The following is a 17,793-nucleotide window of genomic DNA, read 5'->3' on the forward strand; positions in this document are numbered from 1 at the left end:
AAAATTACTTTACTAAAAAGATTTTTAAAATCAGCAAATCATTAACTAGACCAAGAACAAAGGAAGACACAAATAAATAAAATCAGAGATGAAAAAAGAGAAATTATAATTGATAGCACAGATATGCAAAAGATAGGTAGACACTATCATAAACAATGGTATGCCAACAACTTGGGAAATCTAGATAAAATAGATACATTTCTGAACAAATGCCACCAGACATTTAAAGAAGAACTAACATTAATTCTTTTCAAAATATTCCGAAAGATTGAAGGGGAGGAAATTTGTCCAAGCTTATTTTATAAGGCCAGTATTACTTTAATATTAATATTAGACAAGGACACAAAAGAATAAAAAACTACAGGCCTATATCCCTGATGAATATGGTTATAAAAATCCCCAACAAAATACTAGGAAACTTCAAGAAAGGATTCCAGGAAAAAAATATTTAAAAAAAAATACTGGAAAACAACAACAACAAAAATATTAGAAAAACAAATCCAACAGCACATGAAAATGATTAGACACCATGATCAAGTAGGATTCATGCCAGAATGCAAGGGTGGTCAAATAAACACAAATCAATAAATATGACACATTGCATCAACTGAATGAAGGACAAAAATTATATCACCATCTCAATAAACACAGGAAAAGTATCTGATAAAATTCAATATCCCTTCATGTTAAAAACTCTCACAAATTAGGCATAGAAGGAACATACCTAAACACAGTAAAGGCCATATGCAACAAACCTGTAACTAATATCATATGGATGGAGAAAAGTTGAAATCTTTGCCTCTAAAAACTGGAACAGGACACAGATGCCCACTTTCATCACTCTTATTGAATATAACACAGAAAGTACTAGCCAGTGAAATTAGGCAAGATAACATAATAAATGGCATCTAAATTGGAAAATAGGAAGCAAAAATGTTTCTGTTTGAGATAATGTGATCTTATACAGGAAAAAAACTAAAGGCTTCACACCCCAAAAAACTTATAACTGATGGATAAATTCACTAAAATTGCAGGATACAAAATCGATATACAAAAATTAGTAGTTTTTTCAATATACCATAATGAACTATCTGAAGAAGAAATTAAGAAAGACATCACCATTTACAAAAGCTAGAAAAATTAAAATATCAAGGCATAAATTTAATCAAGGAGTTTAAAACGCCTCTACAATAAAAACTAAAAAATACTGATTAAAATAATTGAAGAAGACATTAAAAAATGGAAGCATATCTTATGTTCATGGAATGGAAGAAGTAATATTGCTAAAATGGCTATAAAACTTAAAACAATCTACAGATTCAATGCAATTCCTATCAAAACACCAATGCCATTACTCACAAAAATAGAGAAAAAATTGAATTTGTATGGAACTCCAGAAGTTCTCAAATAGTCAAAGTGATCCCGAGCAAAAAGAACAAAGAGAAATCAACTGCCTGACTTCAAAATATACTGCAAATCTATAGTAATCAAAACAACATGTTACTGGTATAAAAGCAGACACATTGGTCAATAGAACAGAAGAGAATTCTGTTCTATTCTGAATTCAGAATAGAAAACCCAGATATAAATCTACATATATTCAGCTAAGTTATTTTAACAAAGCTATCAAGAACATTTACTGAGGAAATGACAGTTTCTTTAATAAATGGTGCTGGGGAAGCTGAATGTCTACATTTAGAAGAAAGAAATCAGACCATTATCTCTCACCACAAATGACCATAAACACAAAATAGTTAAAATTAAATATAAGATGAGAAACAATGAAAGTGTTAGCAGAAAACTTAGAAGAAAAACTCAATAACATCGGTCTGGGCAAATAGTTTTATAAATAAGTTATTAAAAGCACAGGCAACAAAAGTGAAAATGGATACATGGGATTATATCTAAGTAAAAAACTTCCACATAGCAAAGAAAATAATCAACAGAATGAATCAACAATCCAAATAACAGTTGTTCAATTGATCTGCATAGACATTCCTCAAAAGAATCATACAAATGGCCAAAGAGTATATTTTAAAATGCTTAACATCATGGAAATGCAAATCAAAACCAAAACAATGAGATATCAGCTCACCCCGGTTAGAATGGTAATTATCAAAAGGACAAAACACAACAAATGCAGAGAAAAGGGAACTGTTACACACTGCTAGTGCAGATGTCAGTTAGTACAGCCACTACGGAAAACTATATGGAGGTTGCGCAAAAAAACTAAAACACAACTACCATATGATCCAGCAATCTTACTGCTAGGTATGTATCCAAAGGAATAGAATAGATATCTACACTCCCATGTTCATTGCAGCATTATTCACAATAGCCAAGATATGAAAACAAACTGTCTGTCAGAAAATGAATGAATAAAGTACAGTGTGTATACAAAATGGAATAAAATTAATCCACAAAAAAGAATGAAATCTTGTCATTTGTGGAAACATGAATAAGCCAGGAGGACATTATATTAAATGAATTCAGACAGGCACAGACAGATAAATACCACATGTTTTCACTTATATGTGGATGTTTAAAATATTTATCTCATAGAATTAGAGAAAAGAGTAGTGGTTACTAGAGACAGGGACTGGTAGTAGTTAATGAATACAAAATTACAGCTAGATAGAAGGAGTAAGTTCTAGTGTTCTATGACACTGTAGGATAACTACAATTAATAATATACCATCTATTTTCAAAAGCTAGGGGAGAGAATTTTGAATGTTCTCAATACAAATAAATGACAAAAATTTTTTGCATGATACATATGTTAATTACCCTGATTTATTACCTATTGTATACATTTATCAAAATATTCTGTACTACATAAGTACAATTATTATGTATTAATTAAAAATTATAAAAAAGAAAGAAATTGTAAGTTTTAGAAGGAAGAATTTATTGATATGGGATTGCTCTTCTGTGGTCCATAAATTTTGTAGTTTAGACAATTTCATCATGTCAATGAGATAGTTTTTAGAAGCTTCAAGAAAGTGATGGCCTTTTGCAGGAAAATATACATCAAAGAACATTTGTAATAGACGGTGAAAGAAGATACAAGGATCAGAGAAGCGCTACTACAGCAGATGAAACATGTAAGCTCCCAAAATTCAATAGCAATGTTCCTTAGAATCACCTAGAGGATACTCCATTTACTAAAGTGATAGAAAATATGGTGTTACAGATAACAATGAAAATAATAGGACCTCCAAATAGAGGTCAAGTACAGGCATTTAGCCATCAAATGGAAAGCACTGCAATTATCATAAAGAGCAACAAGGCTGGTCTCTTAGGCAGATGTTCTTGACATGTAAAAGCTATGGAAATGATCAACAAAACATGGCACCCCTGTGGTCAATGCAAATGGTTAACCAAAAAGAGTCTTGCTCAGTCTACAAATATGGTCTATGGTCAGCTAGAAAAAATGTTACCAAATCTATAGTTATCAATATAGTTTTACTCAATCAAGAGAAACTGAGGATAGATAATCAGCTTCTCCAATAAAAATGTACAACCTCTTAACCAGCATCAATAATTGAGCAAGTTTTTAGAACCAGAGCCCATTGACTGAAGGAAGGGTCAAGTCCTCAGCAATAAAGACTCTGTGACACCACACAAAAATATATACATATAATGATATTACTTGACTTTTTCCAAAAGTAGTTGCCATGGTTTGAAAATTTGTCCCCTCTTAAACTCATGTTGAGACTTAATCTCTAATGTAATGGTATTAATACGTGTGGCCTTTAAGTGTTGATTGGGTCATAAGGTCCCTGCCCACATGAATGGATTAATCTATTCATGGATTATTGGATTAATGGATTGATGGGTATTATGGGAGTAGGTTAGTTATCACAAGAGTGGGTCTGTCATAAAAGCCAATTTTGCTTTTAGTCTGTCTCCTTGCCATTAGATGCCCTGTGCCACTTTGTAACTAACTCTGCAAAGTGTCTTCACCAGCAAGTAGGCTAATACCAGATGTGGTCCTTTGGCCCTAAACTTTTCAGTCTCTAGAATTGTAAGAAATATATTTCTTTTCTTTATAAATTAATCCATTTCTGGTATTCAGTTATACTAATAGAAAACAGCATGTGACAGAAAAGGTACCAGGAGTGGGGATATAGCTAATAAAGAATACCTGAAAATGTGAACATATGTTTGGGATTGGATAATGGACAGAGGCTAGAATAATTTGAAGGATAAAGCTAGAAAAGGTCTAGAAAGCTGTAAATGGCACATTAAGGCCGATTCTGGTGATGGTTTAGAAGACAAGAAAAGTAGGCAAAGTCTGGGACTTCTCAGAGATTACTTAAATAATCACAACCAGAATGCTGATAGAAAGGTGGACAATAAAAACATTCTGATGAGGCCTCAAATGGAAATGAAGAACAGCATATTGGAGTCTGGAATAAAGGTCATCCTTGTTATAAAGTAGCAAATAACTTGGCTGCATTGTATTCATACCCTAGGATTTTGTGGAAGGCCAAACTTGAGAATGATAAGCTAGAATATCTGCCAGAAAAAAAATTTATGCAGCAAAGAGGCTGTGTGGTTACTTTGGCTGCTCATAGTTAGCTTTGGGAACAAAAAGATGATTTAAAGACAGAATTTATAATTAAAAGGGAAGTAGAATGTAAGCATTTGTAAAATTTACAGACTAGCCATGTTAAAAAAAAAAAAAAAAAAAATTCCTGCTAGGATGTGGCCAGGCAACCACTTGCCAAACAGATTAGCACTGATAGAAGGGAGTCAGCGGTTATTCATCAGAACAGTGGGAGATTTCAAAGGCATTTTAGAGATTTTCAAAGCTTCCCCATCCATCACAGACACAGAGAACTAGGAAGGCAGAATGGATTTGTGGAACATGCTCAGGCATCCTTCACAGGCCTGCTTCCTAAAGCTGTTTTGGGACTCTGCTCACAACATCCCAGCACAGTGCTCCTTGGCTGCCAACACTATAAACCTTGGCAGCACCAAATTTGGTCTCAAGTGGGCTCAGATGCAGCTTGGGCAGTGGCTCTAGAATTAAGCATTGGTATTGTACACATGTTGCTAATTCTAGAGGTGTGCAAAATGCAAGAACTGTGGAAGCATGGCAGCTTCCACTGAGATTTCAAAGGATGCGTTGAACCGTTTAGAGGTCCAGACAGAAACTTGCTATAGGGGCAGATTTCAAAGGATGCATTGGACCACTTAGAGGCCCAGAGAGAAACTTGCTATGGGGGCAGAGTCACCACAAAGAACCTCCACTTGAGCAATGAGCATTAAATGTGTGTTAGAGCTGCATCACAGTGTCCTTGCTAGGTTAATGCCTAAGGTAGTCATGGAAGTGGGCCCACCACCACAACTCCAGAACTGCAGAGCCACAAGTTTATGACCCCAGCCAGAATGCTGAAATGTGGGCCAAGTTCGGAAAAGTTACAGGAGTGAGGCTGCCTGAGATTTTGGGTGCCCAACCCTGCACTAGTGTGTCCAGAGGAGGGCCTTTTAAAGGTGATTGGACCATGAGGGCACTGACCTCATGAATAGATTAATCTATTCTTGAATTAATGTGTTAATGGATCAATGAGTTATCAAGGGAGTAGGTTAGTTCTCATGAGAGTGGGTCTGTGACAAAATGCCAATTTGGCTGTCTCTCATGAGCTCCATTGCAGTGTGATGTCCCGTGCCACTTCAGGTCTCTGCAGACAGTCTCTATCAGTGACAGGGCCCTCACCAAATGTAGCTCCTCAGCCGGGTTTCTCAGCCTCTACAGCTCTAAGAAGTAGATTTTTTTTTTTCTTTATAAATTACCCAGTTTCAGGTATTTAGTTACAGCAACAGAAAACAGACTACGACAGGATCTATGGCCAATTACTTTAGTAATTGTACACTGAAGAAAAAAAATAACCAAGTATTTTGAGGAAAACTGGACACAAGAAATCATCATGGACCCTCTGTTAGAGTGAAGGTATATAGGGTCTTGCCATAAATGAATTCCTGGCCAAAGTTCAAGTTCCAATGTGTCAACTGAGTTTTGGGTCATATCCCTGGTACACAAATTTATAATTTGTTACTAAGAAAAACCCCAAAGTAGTTCCTTGGCATGTGGGGTTGGAGATATTGCACTGATGTAAATAAAGTTGAATCCATTAAACTGTACAAGACAGTAAATAAAAAACTATGAATATTGAATTCTGAGAGAACAGTGAGTAGGAAGGTTATATGGTTTGGATCTGTGTCTCCACCGAAATCTCATATTTAATTGTAATCCACAATGTTGGAGGTGGGACCCGGTCGGAGACGATTGAATCATGGGAATGGATACTTCATGAATGGTTTAGCAGTATTTATTCAGTGTTGTCCTCATAATAAAGTTCTCATGAGATCTGGTTTTCATAAAGTGTCTAGCGCCTCTCCTCTCTGTCTTCGTTTTGCTCTAGTCATGTAAAATGTGCCTGCTTCCCCTTTATCTTCCACCATCATTGAAAATTCCTTGAGGTCTTCCCAGAAGCTGAGCAGATAGCCAGCGTCATGCTTCCTGTGTAGCCTGCAGAATCGTGAGCCAATTACAGCTCTTTTCTAATAAATTATCCAGTCTCAGACATGTCTTTATAGCAGTGTGAGAATGAACTAATGCAGGAGGGAAGTCATTATTTCCATCCTTAAAGACCTAAAAGATGCAGGTTAATTGTCCCACCAATCCCATGTAATTCAACAGTCTAGACTTTATCAGATAGATTCCAATAGATATCAGCGCCCTACAACAAATTCAACCAAGCAATGGTCTGAATTACAGCTGCTGTGTCAAAGCGGATTGGTTGGGGCTCAGGTAAATGGCATGTTTTTTTGATCTGGAAAATGGATACTTTTCCATTCCACTGCCCAGGGAAACAGGCATAATGGAAAATCTTCCAAACAGACAGAGCTTTGATGTTATATCTGGTCATCTGCTTCATGAGAAAAAGAGGGTGACTTCTGGTAATAATGTATTCAAGCTCACAGACATAGTGATAAATGTGTGTTTGGTCAGAGATCTAGAAAAATATTAAAAGATCAAGGACAAGATTTGTGTTTAAGGCATGTGGGTAGCACTAGGACATTGAGCATGAAATGTGAAAATAATTTTATTGCGTGTTAACAACCACTGCAAGAGAATTTGCATGGAAGTGGCAATAAACAACCAAGTAGACAGAATGACTTGGCCGGTTGACATCTGCCAGCTTTTATCTTTGGCACAGTGGGTAAAAGAATATAGTAGCATAGTGATAGGGAAGGATGATATGCATATATTCCGAAGTCTAGGCTTCAGCTTTCTAAGGCTAATCTAGCTACTGCCATTGTCAAATGTCCAATATGCCAGTAATAGAGAACATCCCAAATTCTCTGAACTGGTACCATCCTCTGAGAGAACAACTAGTATTTGATAGCAAGTTGATTATATTGGACCATTTCTACCCTGGAAGGAGTAGTGATTCATCTTGACTAAAATCAATATTTATTCTGGATAAGATTTTACTTTCCCTGCCTTCAAGATCTCAGGGCTTTAAAAGGATTTGCTCTATTGACAAGGAATTCCTGTATAGCATCACATCAGACAAAGAGTCAGACTTTATAGTACAGAAGGTATAGCAGTGGGCATACAGTAGTGGTCCAATCACATACTGTACAGCTCCAAAACTGTTGCTCCTATTAGCATGACGGTGTTTTGACAATGCACCTAACCTACTAATGTGGAGATAATTCCCTGTGAGCATGAAGAGTGTTCTCCAGGTTGTAGTGTATACCGTCAATCAATTATCATTATCAGTGATGTGTCACTGATAGGTAGTATATATGGTACTTGTAACCAACTGGTGAGTAAGTGTGATCCTGCCTACCCTTACTCCCAGGGGCCTGCTTGAGAAATTTGTCCTTCTGGTTTTTGCAATTATTGGCTCTGTGGCTTCAAATGTCTTGGTTCCTGATGAAGATATGCTGCCATCAGGAAAAAATCAGGAATTCCATTAAACTTTAAGCTATTGATGTTATCACATATTTGAGGCTCCAAGAGATCTTCGGACAAGGAAAGGAATCACTGTCCTGGTAGAAATAATTGCCATTAATCTTTAGGTGGAGTTAGGGCTACTGTTACACAATGGGGGCAGGTGATCAATTGGGGTATTGCTTGGTAATTCCTCTGCTCAACTTTGATGGTAATTAAATAAAGTAGCAGATATAGTCTAAAATGAGCATAGTGTCCAGGGTCTTAGTCTTTCCAATAATGAAGGCCTTGCTCACCTCAGTAAGGTGAACATTTAAACTGGAATTTATCTACTTACAATAGAAATTTAGAATGGGTAGTATTACCAGCTATGGTATTGGGAGTTCTTAGTTTTTCTCATTAATTTTTCTTTTGCGTATTTTCTCAGGGAAAGAGGACCAACCAGAACTGTGGAGAAACAGTTCTCAAATGGATTAAACGTAATAAATGTCCACATCTCTCCAAAAGGATGTTCCCAAGAAACTTGTATTCCCAATTTCCAGAACTGTTGCCTTCTAGTGGCTCATAGTTAAGTCTTTCCCCAGGAAAGACTTTAGGTGGGGAGCTTCCTCACCCAGAGTAACTGCCAGTCTCTGGAAGCAAATTGCATATCATAACTAATGCATGAGAGGGTACAGAGGACCAGTTGCCTTCTGTCAATCCAGAGTATCTATGAAGAGTCATTCCAGCTCCAGAGCTCCCTGTCAAATGACTGAAGCTACTGTTACATCAGAGTTCAACATCCTTCTCTGCCCAACTCTGCATCTTCCACTCTGCATAGGTGTAATTAAAAAGAGCAATCCCCAGTGAAACATTCGTATGTAAATATCCATCTCAGTGTCTACTTCTTAGGGAACCCATCTTGTTACATCATTGTATCTTAATTTCTTTAGCGTATATTTGAAATACTAAGCAGAATTTCCCTGATGTCAATCTGTCTCTCACCTGCCAATGCCCCACTTTCAAAAGTGCAAGTCTTCCCCTGGGTGATGCTGCTTGGAGTTAGTTACCCTAGGCCCTTATGCCATGCTTTCTTCCTAGGACTGCAGAGTAGTGGGGTAATTCCCCATTGGTTTCAACTACATGTAAAAAGTTGCTGCTAACTTATCGTTTTTCCTGGTTGTGAATATTCATGAAATCTCTATTAAGTGATGGTTCAACAGCCCAAAGTTAGCAGCCTCGTGTGTATTCATTGTTTTTATTTTCTCTGATCTGAAGTCCAGTTTGGGGATGTTTACTCCAGATCTTCTATTTTGGGTACTCTATTCTTTAAGAATTCTCATTTTTGTTTTTTACACAAGCTTCCATATGTTTGCTAAAAAATTGCTGCTCAATTCTGACTTCATATAAGAGAAGCAGCTCAGTGGTTTAAACCCTCTGAGAGTGCCTCAAACGTAGGTGTTTAGAAAGCTATGTAAAATCCATTCAAATTTTCATTGTTCCTTTATTAGCCATGTCCCACATTGGCTGGTTAAAATATTTAAAAATCTTCTGTTACCTCAATTAAAATTAATCAAATATTTTTCTCAGATCATAATTACTTCTGAGTAAATATATAATTTTTAAGATACAACAGCAAAAAATCAAAGAATGATGAAAAGATAGGTGAAAATAGAACTGTAAACCAGGCAAGAGAGTTCATAAAAAACCACATGCTTACTAATAAACTTCTGTTTATAGTAGTACTGTGTCAGACACTGAAAGTGATGCAAAACGTATAGTTTGTAGCAGTTTAGTAAATAGCTTAGTAATTAGATGGAAAGGCAGAAGATAGCACATAAAACAGCAATAAATGTAAGAATTCAATAAAATCCAAGTAGAAGTAGCTAAAACTATATGAATGTGAAAAGAGTTTTACCAGTGAAAGAGAAAGACTTTGTACTTGTAAAGAAGAGAGTACTAGAGTCATGGAAATCAAACTACTCAGATTTTCAAAAGGGAGAAATATAAGGACAGTACATTTAAGCCAAATACAATTACTTCCTGCTCCTTAAGCGAAATACAATTACTTCCTGCTCCGTCTCTCTACCATGCTCAAGGAACCAGAATTGGACAGACACTCTGTCAGCAGCCATTTACAGTTCAGCATATCTGAGCTGCCCAAGTACTCATAGTTTCTAAGAATTTTAGCCAAGTTTGGTTTTGGTTTGAATTCTTCCTTGAGATAAATTTCAAACCAGAGAAAAAGCAGAGCGATTTTGCCTTACCAGTAAGACAATGCGGATTATACTTTGTGGGACTCTTGGTTCTTTAGCCACGCTCAGCAGAAAGGCCTTTGGCAGACACAGTCCCATTTCAAAAACCATTCTAATGGCTATCATGACAGGGGAAACCCTTCCCTAGACCAATATTACTGTTTTCAATTATGTAGGTCTTGCTATGATTTATTTAGCTCGAGACAAACAATCCTGGAAAGATTGACTCTCACTTTCATTAAAGATACCATATAGAGCAAACAGGCAGCTAAAAATTGCAGAATATTTTATGGAAAAGACAAAATAAAATTATTCTGAAAAAATATATCAAAACAATATTTAATTATATCACTTTATGATATTTTAAAAATGGTAAAATAAATACAAGGCTATAAGAACTTTTATATTAATATCTTTAATGTTTTATTGTTATTGTCTAAAACTCAGTTGAGCCATTAAGACTCTCATTGCTGTAACAGTAGCTTTACATTCATTTGGTATTTATAATAATAGCTATCATTTATTCAGTACCTAATTTTAAATGCTTTACATATTTATTTTCATTTTGTCTTTAATTTTATGACTAAATATTGCTCATATTTTCTTGGTAAGGAGTTGGAGGCATAAAAATATTATGTAACTTTTCTAAGGTCACAAAGTTAGTAAGTCTTGGTGGCAGTTAATAAACATCATGGATTACATTACTGATGGCCAACTTTTTGTTTCCCTCCTTGTACTGTTACACTTTATATCCCTTTTCTGCTGAACTCAGGAGTATGCATGTGACTTACTTTGGACAACAAAATAACATGTCTTCACTGCTGAGCAGAAGTGATATGTGACTCTGCCAAGCAGAACTGCTGAGTCAGCATGTGGCTTGCCATGCTTCTTTTCTTTACCACAAGATCAGTAATGCCCCAGTTAGAGACAGCTTTTTACTTGGTGTAGAGCTTCCTTGGAGGAGAATAGCAATAACTCAGAATGAATTTGTAGCGTGAGTGAGAAATAAACTTCGTTGTTAGCCTCTAGTACATGGGAGTCATTTGTTGACACAGGGTATCCTTGCCTGACCTTGCCTCAAGTAGTTTCCTCAACATAATCAACAGGTAGAATTCACTGTGACCTAAATTAAAAGGACTTTCCATGACCCTTATATTGATTCCTCCTGAGTTGTTCAAGTACGAAAATCTGATATCCCCAACTTAATTAAAATCTTTTTGAGGGTAAATATAATGTGTTAAATTTATAGTTTCATATTTCCCTGCACAAATAAAATTGATCTACTTAAAATATTTATGTGGCATCTGCTGTGAATGAATAAAATTTCATTCATTTACTTTTAGCAGCTTTACTTTTTTCGTTTTTAATCTATGACCACACAATGGTATATAAATGCCATTTTCTCTACATGGCTTTAAGCATATTAAGTACCATATCTATTTACTTAACTTCCCAAGGTGCTTGGAAGACAGTAAACTACTTTTGAATTGAAATAGACAGAATCTTTGGAATAGGATTGTAAAATATCATTTTGTAATGTTTTGTAACTTTAAAAAATCTAGTATGTCTATGGACTTCCTATAAAATTAATGCCTACTCAATTCTGATTTGATTATTACCACTTCCATATTTCTGAATCTACATTTCTCTTCTAGGTTTTAGACCAAACAGGCTTTTCTTCTAGTGGTGGGCCTAAAGAAAAATAGGCATTTCTCCAGTTAATTTTCTTATTCTTGTAGCTATATTTTAAAAAATATCTTGAGTTCCATCTTAATAAAAAATCTTTAATCAGTAAACATTTAGGTTATCTCTCAAGTAGCTGGTAATATTTATACAATAAACTTTGAGAAATTTCAGAACAATTTTAGATTTACAGAAAAATCACAGATACTACAGAGATCCCATATACCACACACATCTTCCCCTATTATTAAAATCTTACATTTTTTAGTGTACTTGCTACAATTAATGAACTAATACTGATGCATTATCATTATTGACAAAAGTCTATAAATTATTGAGATTTCCTTAATTTTGCCTAATTTCCTTATCCTGTTCCAGGATTCCATCAGTATGTCATATTACATTTAGTAATCATATCTTCTTAGGATCCTCTTTGCTGTGACAGTTTCTTAGACTAACCTTGATTTTAATGGCTTTGACGATTTTCAGTAGTACTAGACAGCTTTCTTGCAGGATGTTCTTCTGTTGAGATGTGTCTGATCCTTTTTTTTTCTTATCATTAGCCTGGATTTATGGGTATTGGAGAGGAAGTCCACAGAAGTAAAGTGTCATTTCATCATATCATATGAAGAGCGTGTACTATCACTATGACTGATAGTTTATCAGGCTTCTCCACTGCAAAGCTAATTTTTTCTCCCCTTAGCGTTGTACTCTTTTCACATTGTATTGGAATTGTCTACACATAGTCCATGCTTAAGGAGTGATGAGTCATGCTTTACCACATTGATGGCAAAGTATCACATAAATTATTTGGAAATTTTCTGTATGGAGTTGTATCTTTTCTCCTCAATTTATTCAACCACTTCTTTACCAATATGACTCATGGATTATTATTTTAAAACTTGGGTGATAAACCAATACTACCATCTTTGTTGTTCAGATTGTTCCATCTTTAGACAATGGAAAGTTTCTCAGTTGACTCTTGTGTTTCTTTGACATATCCTCATCATCGTATCATTTCTTCTGTTTCTTTTTTTAAACGATCTCTTATTTTCAGATGCTACATGATGCTCCAAACTCATCTCATATATTTCCTTCCCAAAACCTGGAAACGGCCTATTTTCCAAAGAGCAGATTTGTTTCTTTTTTTTCTGATCACCACGAGTGAGAGTTCCTGTTGCTCCACATCCTCACCAGCAATTTTCAGCATTTTGAATTTTAACAAAATATTATTATAAAACATGCAAGTTTTAATTAAGAAAGGACTAATATCATTAAGAATAGCCAATGTCCTAACATTTTATGTTTTTTCTTCTGAGATTTGTTAATCCAAGTAAGTTGCCTCAAAGTCAATTTCAGAACATTTTAACATTCATTACAATGATAAACTCAACACATTATTATCACTGTACTTGAATGTAATTTTTACTATAAAAAAAGTGAAAACCAAAGTTACGACTAGTAAAGGAATTGTGTTAGCATACAGTATCTATAGGTTTTAAAACAAATTTAACACAGAACATAATTCACAGTCTATCACATGATCAGCACAATAAAATTCACATTTGGCTAAATTTTAAATCTCAGTAGAGAAATCTATTGTCCATTAAATTTAATAATAATAGTACCATGTATTTTACAATTATTTATAATTTACAGAACATTTGTATTCATTGGTTATTAATATGACAATAACATTGATATTAATAATTTTAAAATTTTTAAATAAATATTTTTCCTATGTATATTTTTTGAGGTGGAGTTTCACTCTTGTTTCCCAGGCTGGAGTGCAATGGTGTGATCTTGGCTCACCAGAACCTCCACCTCCTGGGTTCAAGCGATTCTCCTGCCTCAGCCTCCTGAATAGCTGGGATTACAGGCATGCACCACTAAGCCTGGCTAATTATCTACTTAAATAAATGTTACCTTCTATTTCTTAGCATAAGAATTTTAAAAACAATTTGATTTTCTTATTTTCATCTGTCAAAAGTGTTTGATTTTCTATAAAGTAATGTGGAATATTAGAGAAACAGAACTATTTATTTCAATAGGAAAATGTCTACACATTGTGGATTTCAGGTTATTCACCTGAAAAATTGTTTATGCTGCAAGTTTGCATCTATAGGCATGAAAATCACAATATGGGTAATCAGAAGGTTCTGTTAAATAATTTACATCATTTTATATACATTGTGAAAAACTCGAGGGGGAGCAGGATAGTAAATCCCTTCATCATAGGACAAACAGATTATTTTTCCTCCACAAAATTAACTCAGTGAAAGATAATGTATAAAGTTTCCTGGCATTAATAACCCATATATAGAGTCAAATTAGTAGGTGATCAAAAAGAGCATCCTTACATAAGTAAAATAATTTTTTAAAAGTATCATGTATAGAAAATTAGCTTTGTGTAGCATAAATATATATATATATATAAATTAAGAAAGAGAATCATTTTGCAAATTTGTCTTCATAAAAATAACACAAAAATATGTTTAATGGAAACATATATATAAACACACACACACACACACACACATACAGGAAGAAAGAGAAAAAATACATGGAAACTAAAAAAAGTTGCATGTAAAGATCTCATTACAAATTAGTGAAAATATACATACTTCTTGTTCTTTAGGAAAATACTTTGTTAAACACACTGGTACTGCATTTATAACAATTAGTATGGTTAAGAAGTAGCATTAAAATAATAATTCTCAACCAAAGATTTTATGTCAACCTAAAATGTACCTTACTTTAGTTTTTGTTTGTGTCTTACATTTGAAGTTCATACAAATGCTTAAAAGATAGTGGCCTTATCTGACTTTCATCCTGTATTTGTCTATAGTATTGCTATAAATATTAAACAGAAACTTAGAAAAATCACACTTTTATATATTCCTAATTGCCTTGGCTCTAAGTCATATTAATTCACAATTATGAAGTATCAAAAAAGTTAAAACTAACTTATGAAAATGCCTGGACAATTATGTACTTTACAATAAGAAAAATGTTTCTGTATCATGACCTATGTATGCTGACATATATTCTACACAAAGAAAAGTTTTCATATTTTGTGAGCAAAATTCACTTAGGCAGAATAGATACATTCATCTGCAAACCCCAGCTTGATTAAATATATAACTGATGGTGCTTCCAACGGTCTTTCGTTTGAGACCCCGTATCTAAGAAAAATGTAATTATGAAATGCGGTTTAAATGTTTAAACTGTCTACTTTAAAACCACATTACTGTAGTTTGCTAATAACCCTTCTATATTATGCTGATCTGTAACTTTTAAAGCCACATTTTTAACTCAAGTAGTTGGCATAGCTTCTATTGCAATGAATTTATTCTGGGAAGTCTGACTGCCATGATTAGTGGTTTGACTCCAGTATTTCAAACATACTGCACTAAGTTCCCACTGATGTACTTGTGGTTTCACATATACCAAAGAATATTCTATGATGAGTGCTGGATGGAAAAGATTGTTCATCTGACAATAATCTTTCTAGCCACATAGACATACCACAATCTCTATCAGTAATCTTAAATTTTGGCAGTCATGGATAAACACTATTCTTGCCAATATATATTCATTATTTATACAATTCACCTTTGATGATTTTTCCTTTAAGAATTGAAATTTTTAAAGAATGTGTGTCTAAATTGTTTTCAGAATGAATGCTCCAACCTGTTTAAATATTTGACTTAGAGCAAATTCAAAATCACATTTCTAAAAACTTCAGTTCTGTGCATATACTTATGGAGAGAGAGAGGCTTCTCACTGGAAAGGGAGCATAGCCCCAGTGGAGAAGTAAGCAGGGTACAGACATTTCAATTGCCCCTTCAGAGTACGTGCAGTTGAAGCACTTAAAAGGATTAGTAAAGGACAATTACTTGTTTTTTCTTCCACTGTATACCCACTGGGGAGCATAGACTCCAGTTGGCACAAAAGGATCGCATCAGAAAAGTCTTTTAACATAAAGCGTCTGTCTTAAGTATTAAAAATGTGACTTCAGTTTCCCCTCACCATCACAGCTGACCTTTTCAAACAGAACTGAAGTTTCTCTCTGCTTTAAATTGCTCATTCTCATGAAGAACAATGATGAATTAACGCATTTATTTTAATCTTGGTTGGCCTTTCTTAAGAGCAAGCACATTCCAAAATAACTCTCTCGTTCTTTAAATCCTAGTTACATTGTTTCATATTACTACCCAAAATGAATTCATTATTATAATTTTCCTGCTAATTCTTAAAGGAAAAGATCACTGGTATTTGACGCAAGTTATTTATATGAAATAAAAATACTATTTTATTGAACAGACTAATAAAAATCAAAATGGTAAAACAGTTTTTTCTTTATTATTCCATTTGTTTTGTTTGTTGTTAGACAATTTTTGTGCATAGCGTTTTTGAACATTTTTGTCTAATTTTCCTTTGATTTTCGAATTTTTAGTCGGGGAACAGTGCGGGAAACAATCTGGTTTTGATGGAATCCCAAATTTTTGTGAGTGTGTGTGTTCTAAATAAACTCAACTAGGTCATATGACTCATGTGCTTTCCATGGTCTCATTGACTTTATTTTCTGTCTAGAAACTATTTAATAAATCGTATTTGATCAGAAGGATATTCTTTACTGCTTCTTTAACAAAACAAAGTTGAACTGTTTGTTAAGAAGAAAGTACTGTTTTAGGTTTCTTTCTTTTTGTAAATTATTTTCTAAAAAGTTGAAGAGTTTTGATCAATTTGCATAATATAATAAATACTTGAGCCCTTTGTGGTTTTCAGGGCCAGCTGTTTTCTCTAGCTTTAGCTCTATGATTAAGGATTAAGGGATGCAAAATGATGAGAAACGCACAGGGCAATGCTGCCTTTGGAAGACTTAACAGCATGCTGAGGACTTTTATATTCTCTGCATTTCCCTTCCCTTTACAGGTAAAACAAACAAGAAAACTACCAAAAAGGCCATTCAAAGAGTATAACTCAACATGTCAAAGGCAAGTTTTATTTGAATCTTTTCAAAAAAGTATTCTAATATTCATATTCACACACATTACAAAACCTAAGCACATACATGCAGGTTCCTGAGAAATCCCAGTATAGGACAACTTCTCTGTGAATCTAAATATTTCTATCCATGTGAGTACATGTAAGAATACTTGTGTTTTGGTGTTTCGATGTAGTATTATCTTGTATGTTTCAGCTTTGTTTTTTTTTTCCTTTTTTTTTTGCTGGCATTGTCAAGGTTTAATATTTACTTGGAAAGAGGGGGAGCCTTGGAATTCTTTTGAGACATGCCTTATTCATCTTGAAGTCATCCTGAAAATGTGGCAGGCCATTAATACTTTTGCAGAGAAACACAGTCTCCATTTTTCCAGTGTAAATATATGCTGAGGTCTGTCTTTAAATGTGTACCTAGGAGTAAGGAAGGTTGAGAAAAAAGAGAATGATACTTTTGCCCTGCATTCAACTTTGATTGTTATGAAGAGAAATATTTTACATAAAATATGTCTACAATAAGGAGATTCAAAGGCTTGAACATTTTTGTGATCGCTCCTGTCCTTTTTTTCAAGACTATTATTATCTCTAATTCTGAGCCAGATACACTATTTACTTAGAAGCCATTGAGTCGATATTTATTTACAACTAGTAGGCAAGTTAAAGAATGTAAAATACATGATTCTTCTGATAATTTTTTTTAAATCTTAGGTTTATTTGGGGGAATTTCTTCCTTTTTCTTTATGCCAAGAATGGCTAATGCTTGTGAATGTCAAGGGACATAAAACCCCATTACATGAATTTCCCAAAGTCAAAGAATGCTGAATTAATGCTGTAAGCAAAGCTGTGACATCAAAGCATAGAGTGTTACAATTTAGTTCACAGTTCCCTGTAGATCTGACT

Source organism: Rhinopithecus roxellana, chromosome 14 (genome assembly GCF_007565055.1).
Source record: "Rhinopithecus roxellana isolate Shanxi Qingling chromosome 14, ASM756505v1, whole genome shotgun sequence".
Classification (NCBI taxonomy): Eukaryota; Metazoa; Chordata; class Mammalia; order Primates; family Cercopithecidae; genus Rhinopithecus; species Rhinopithecus roxellana.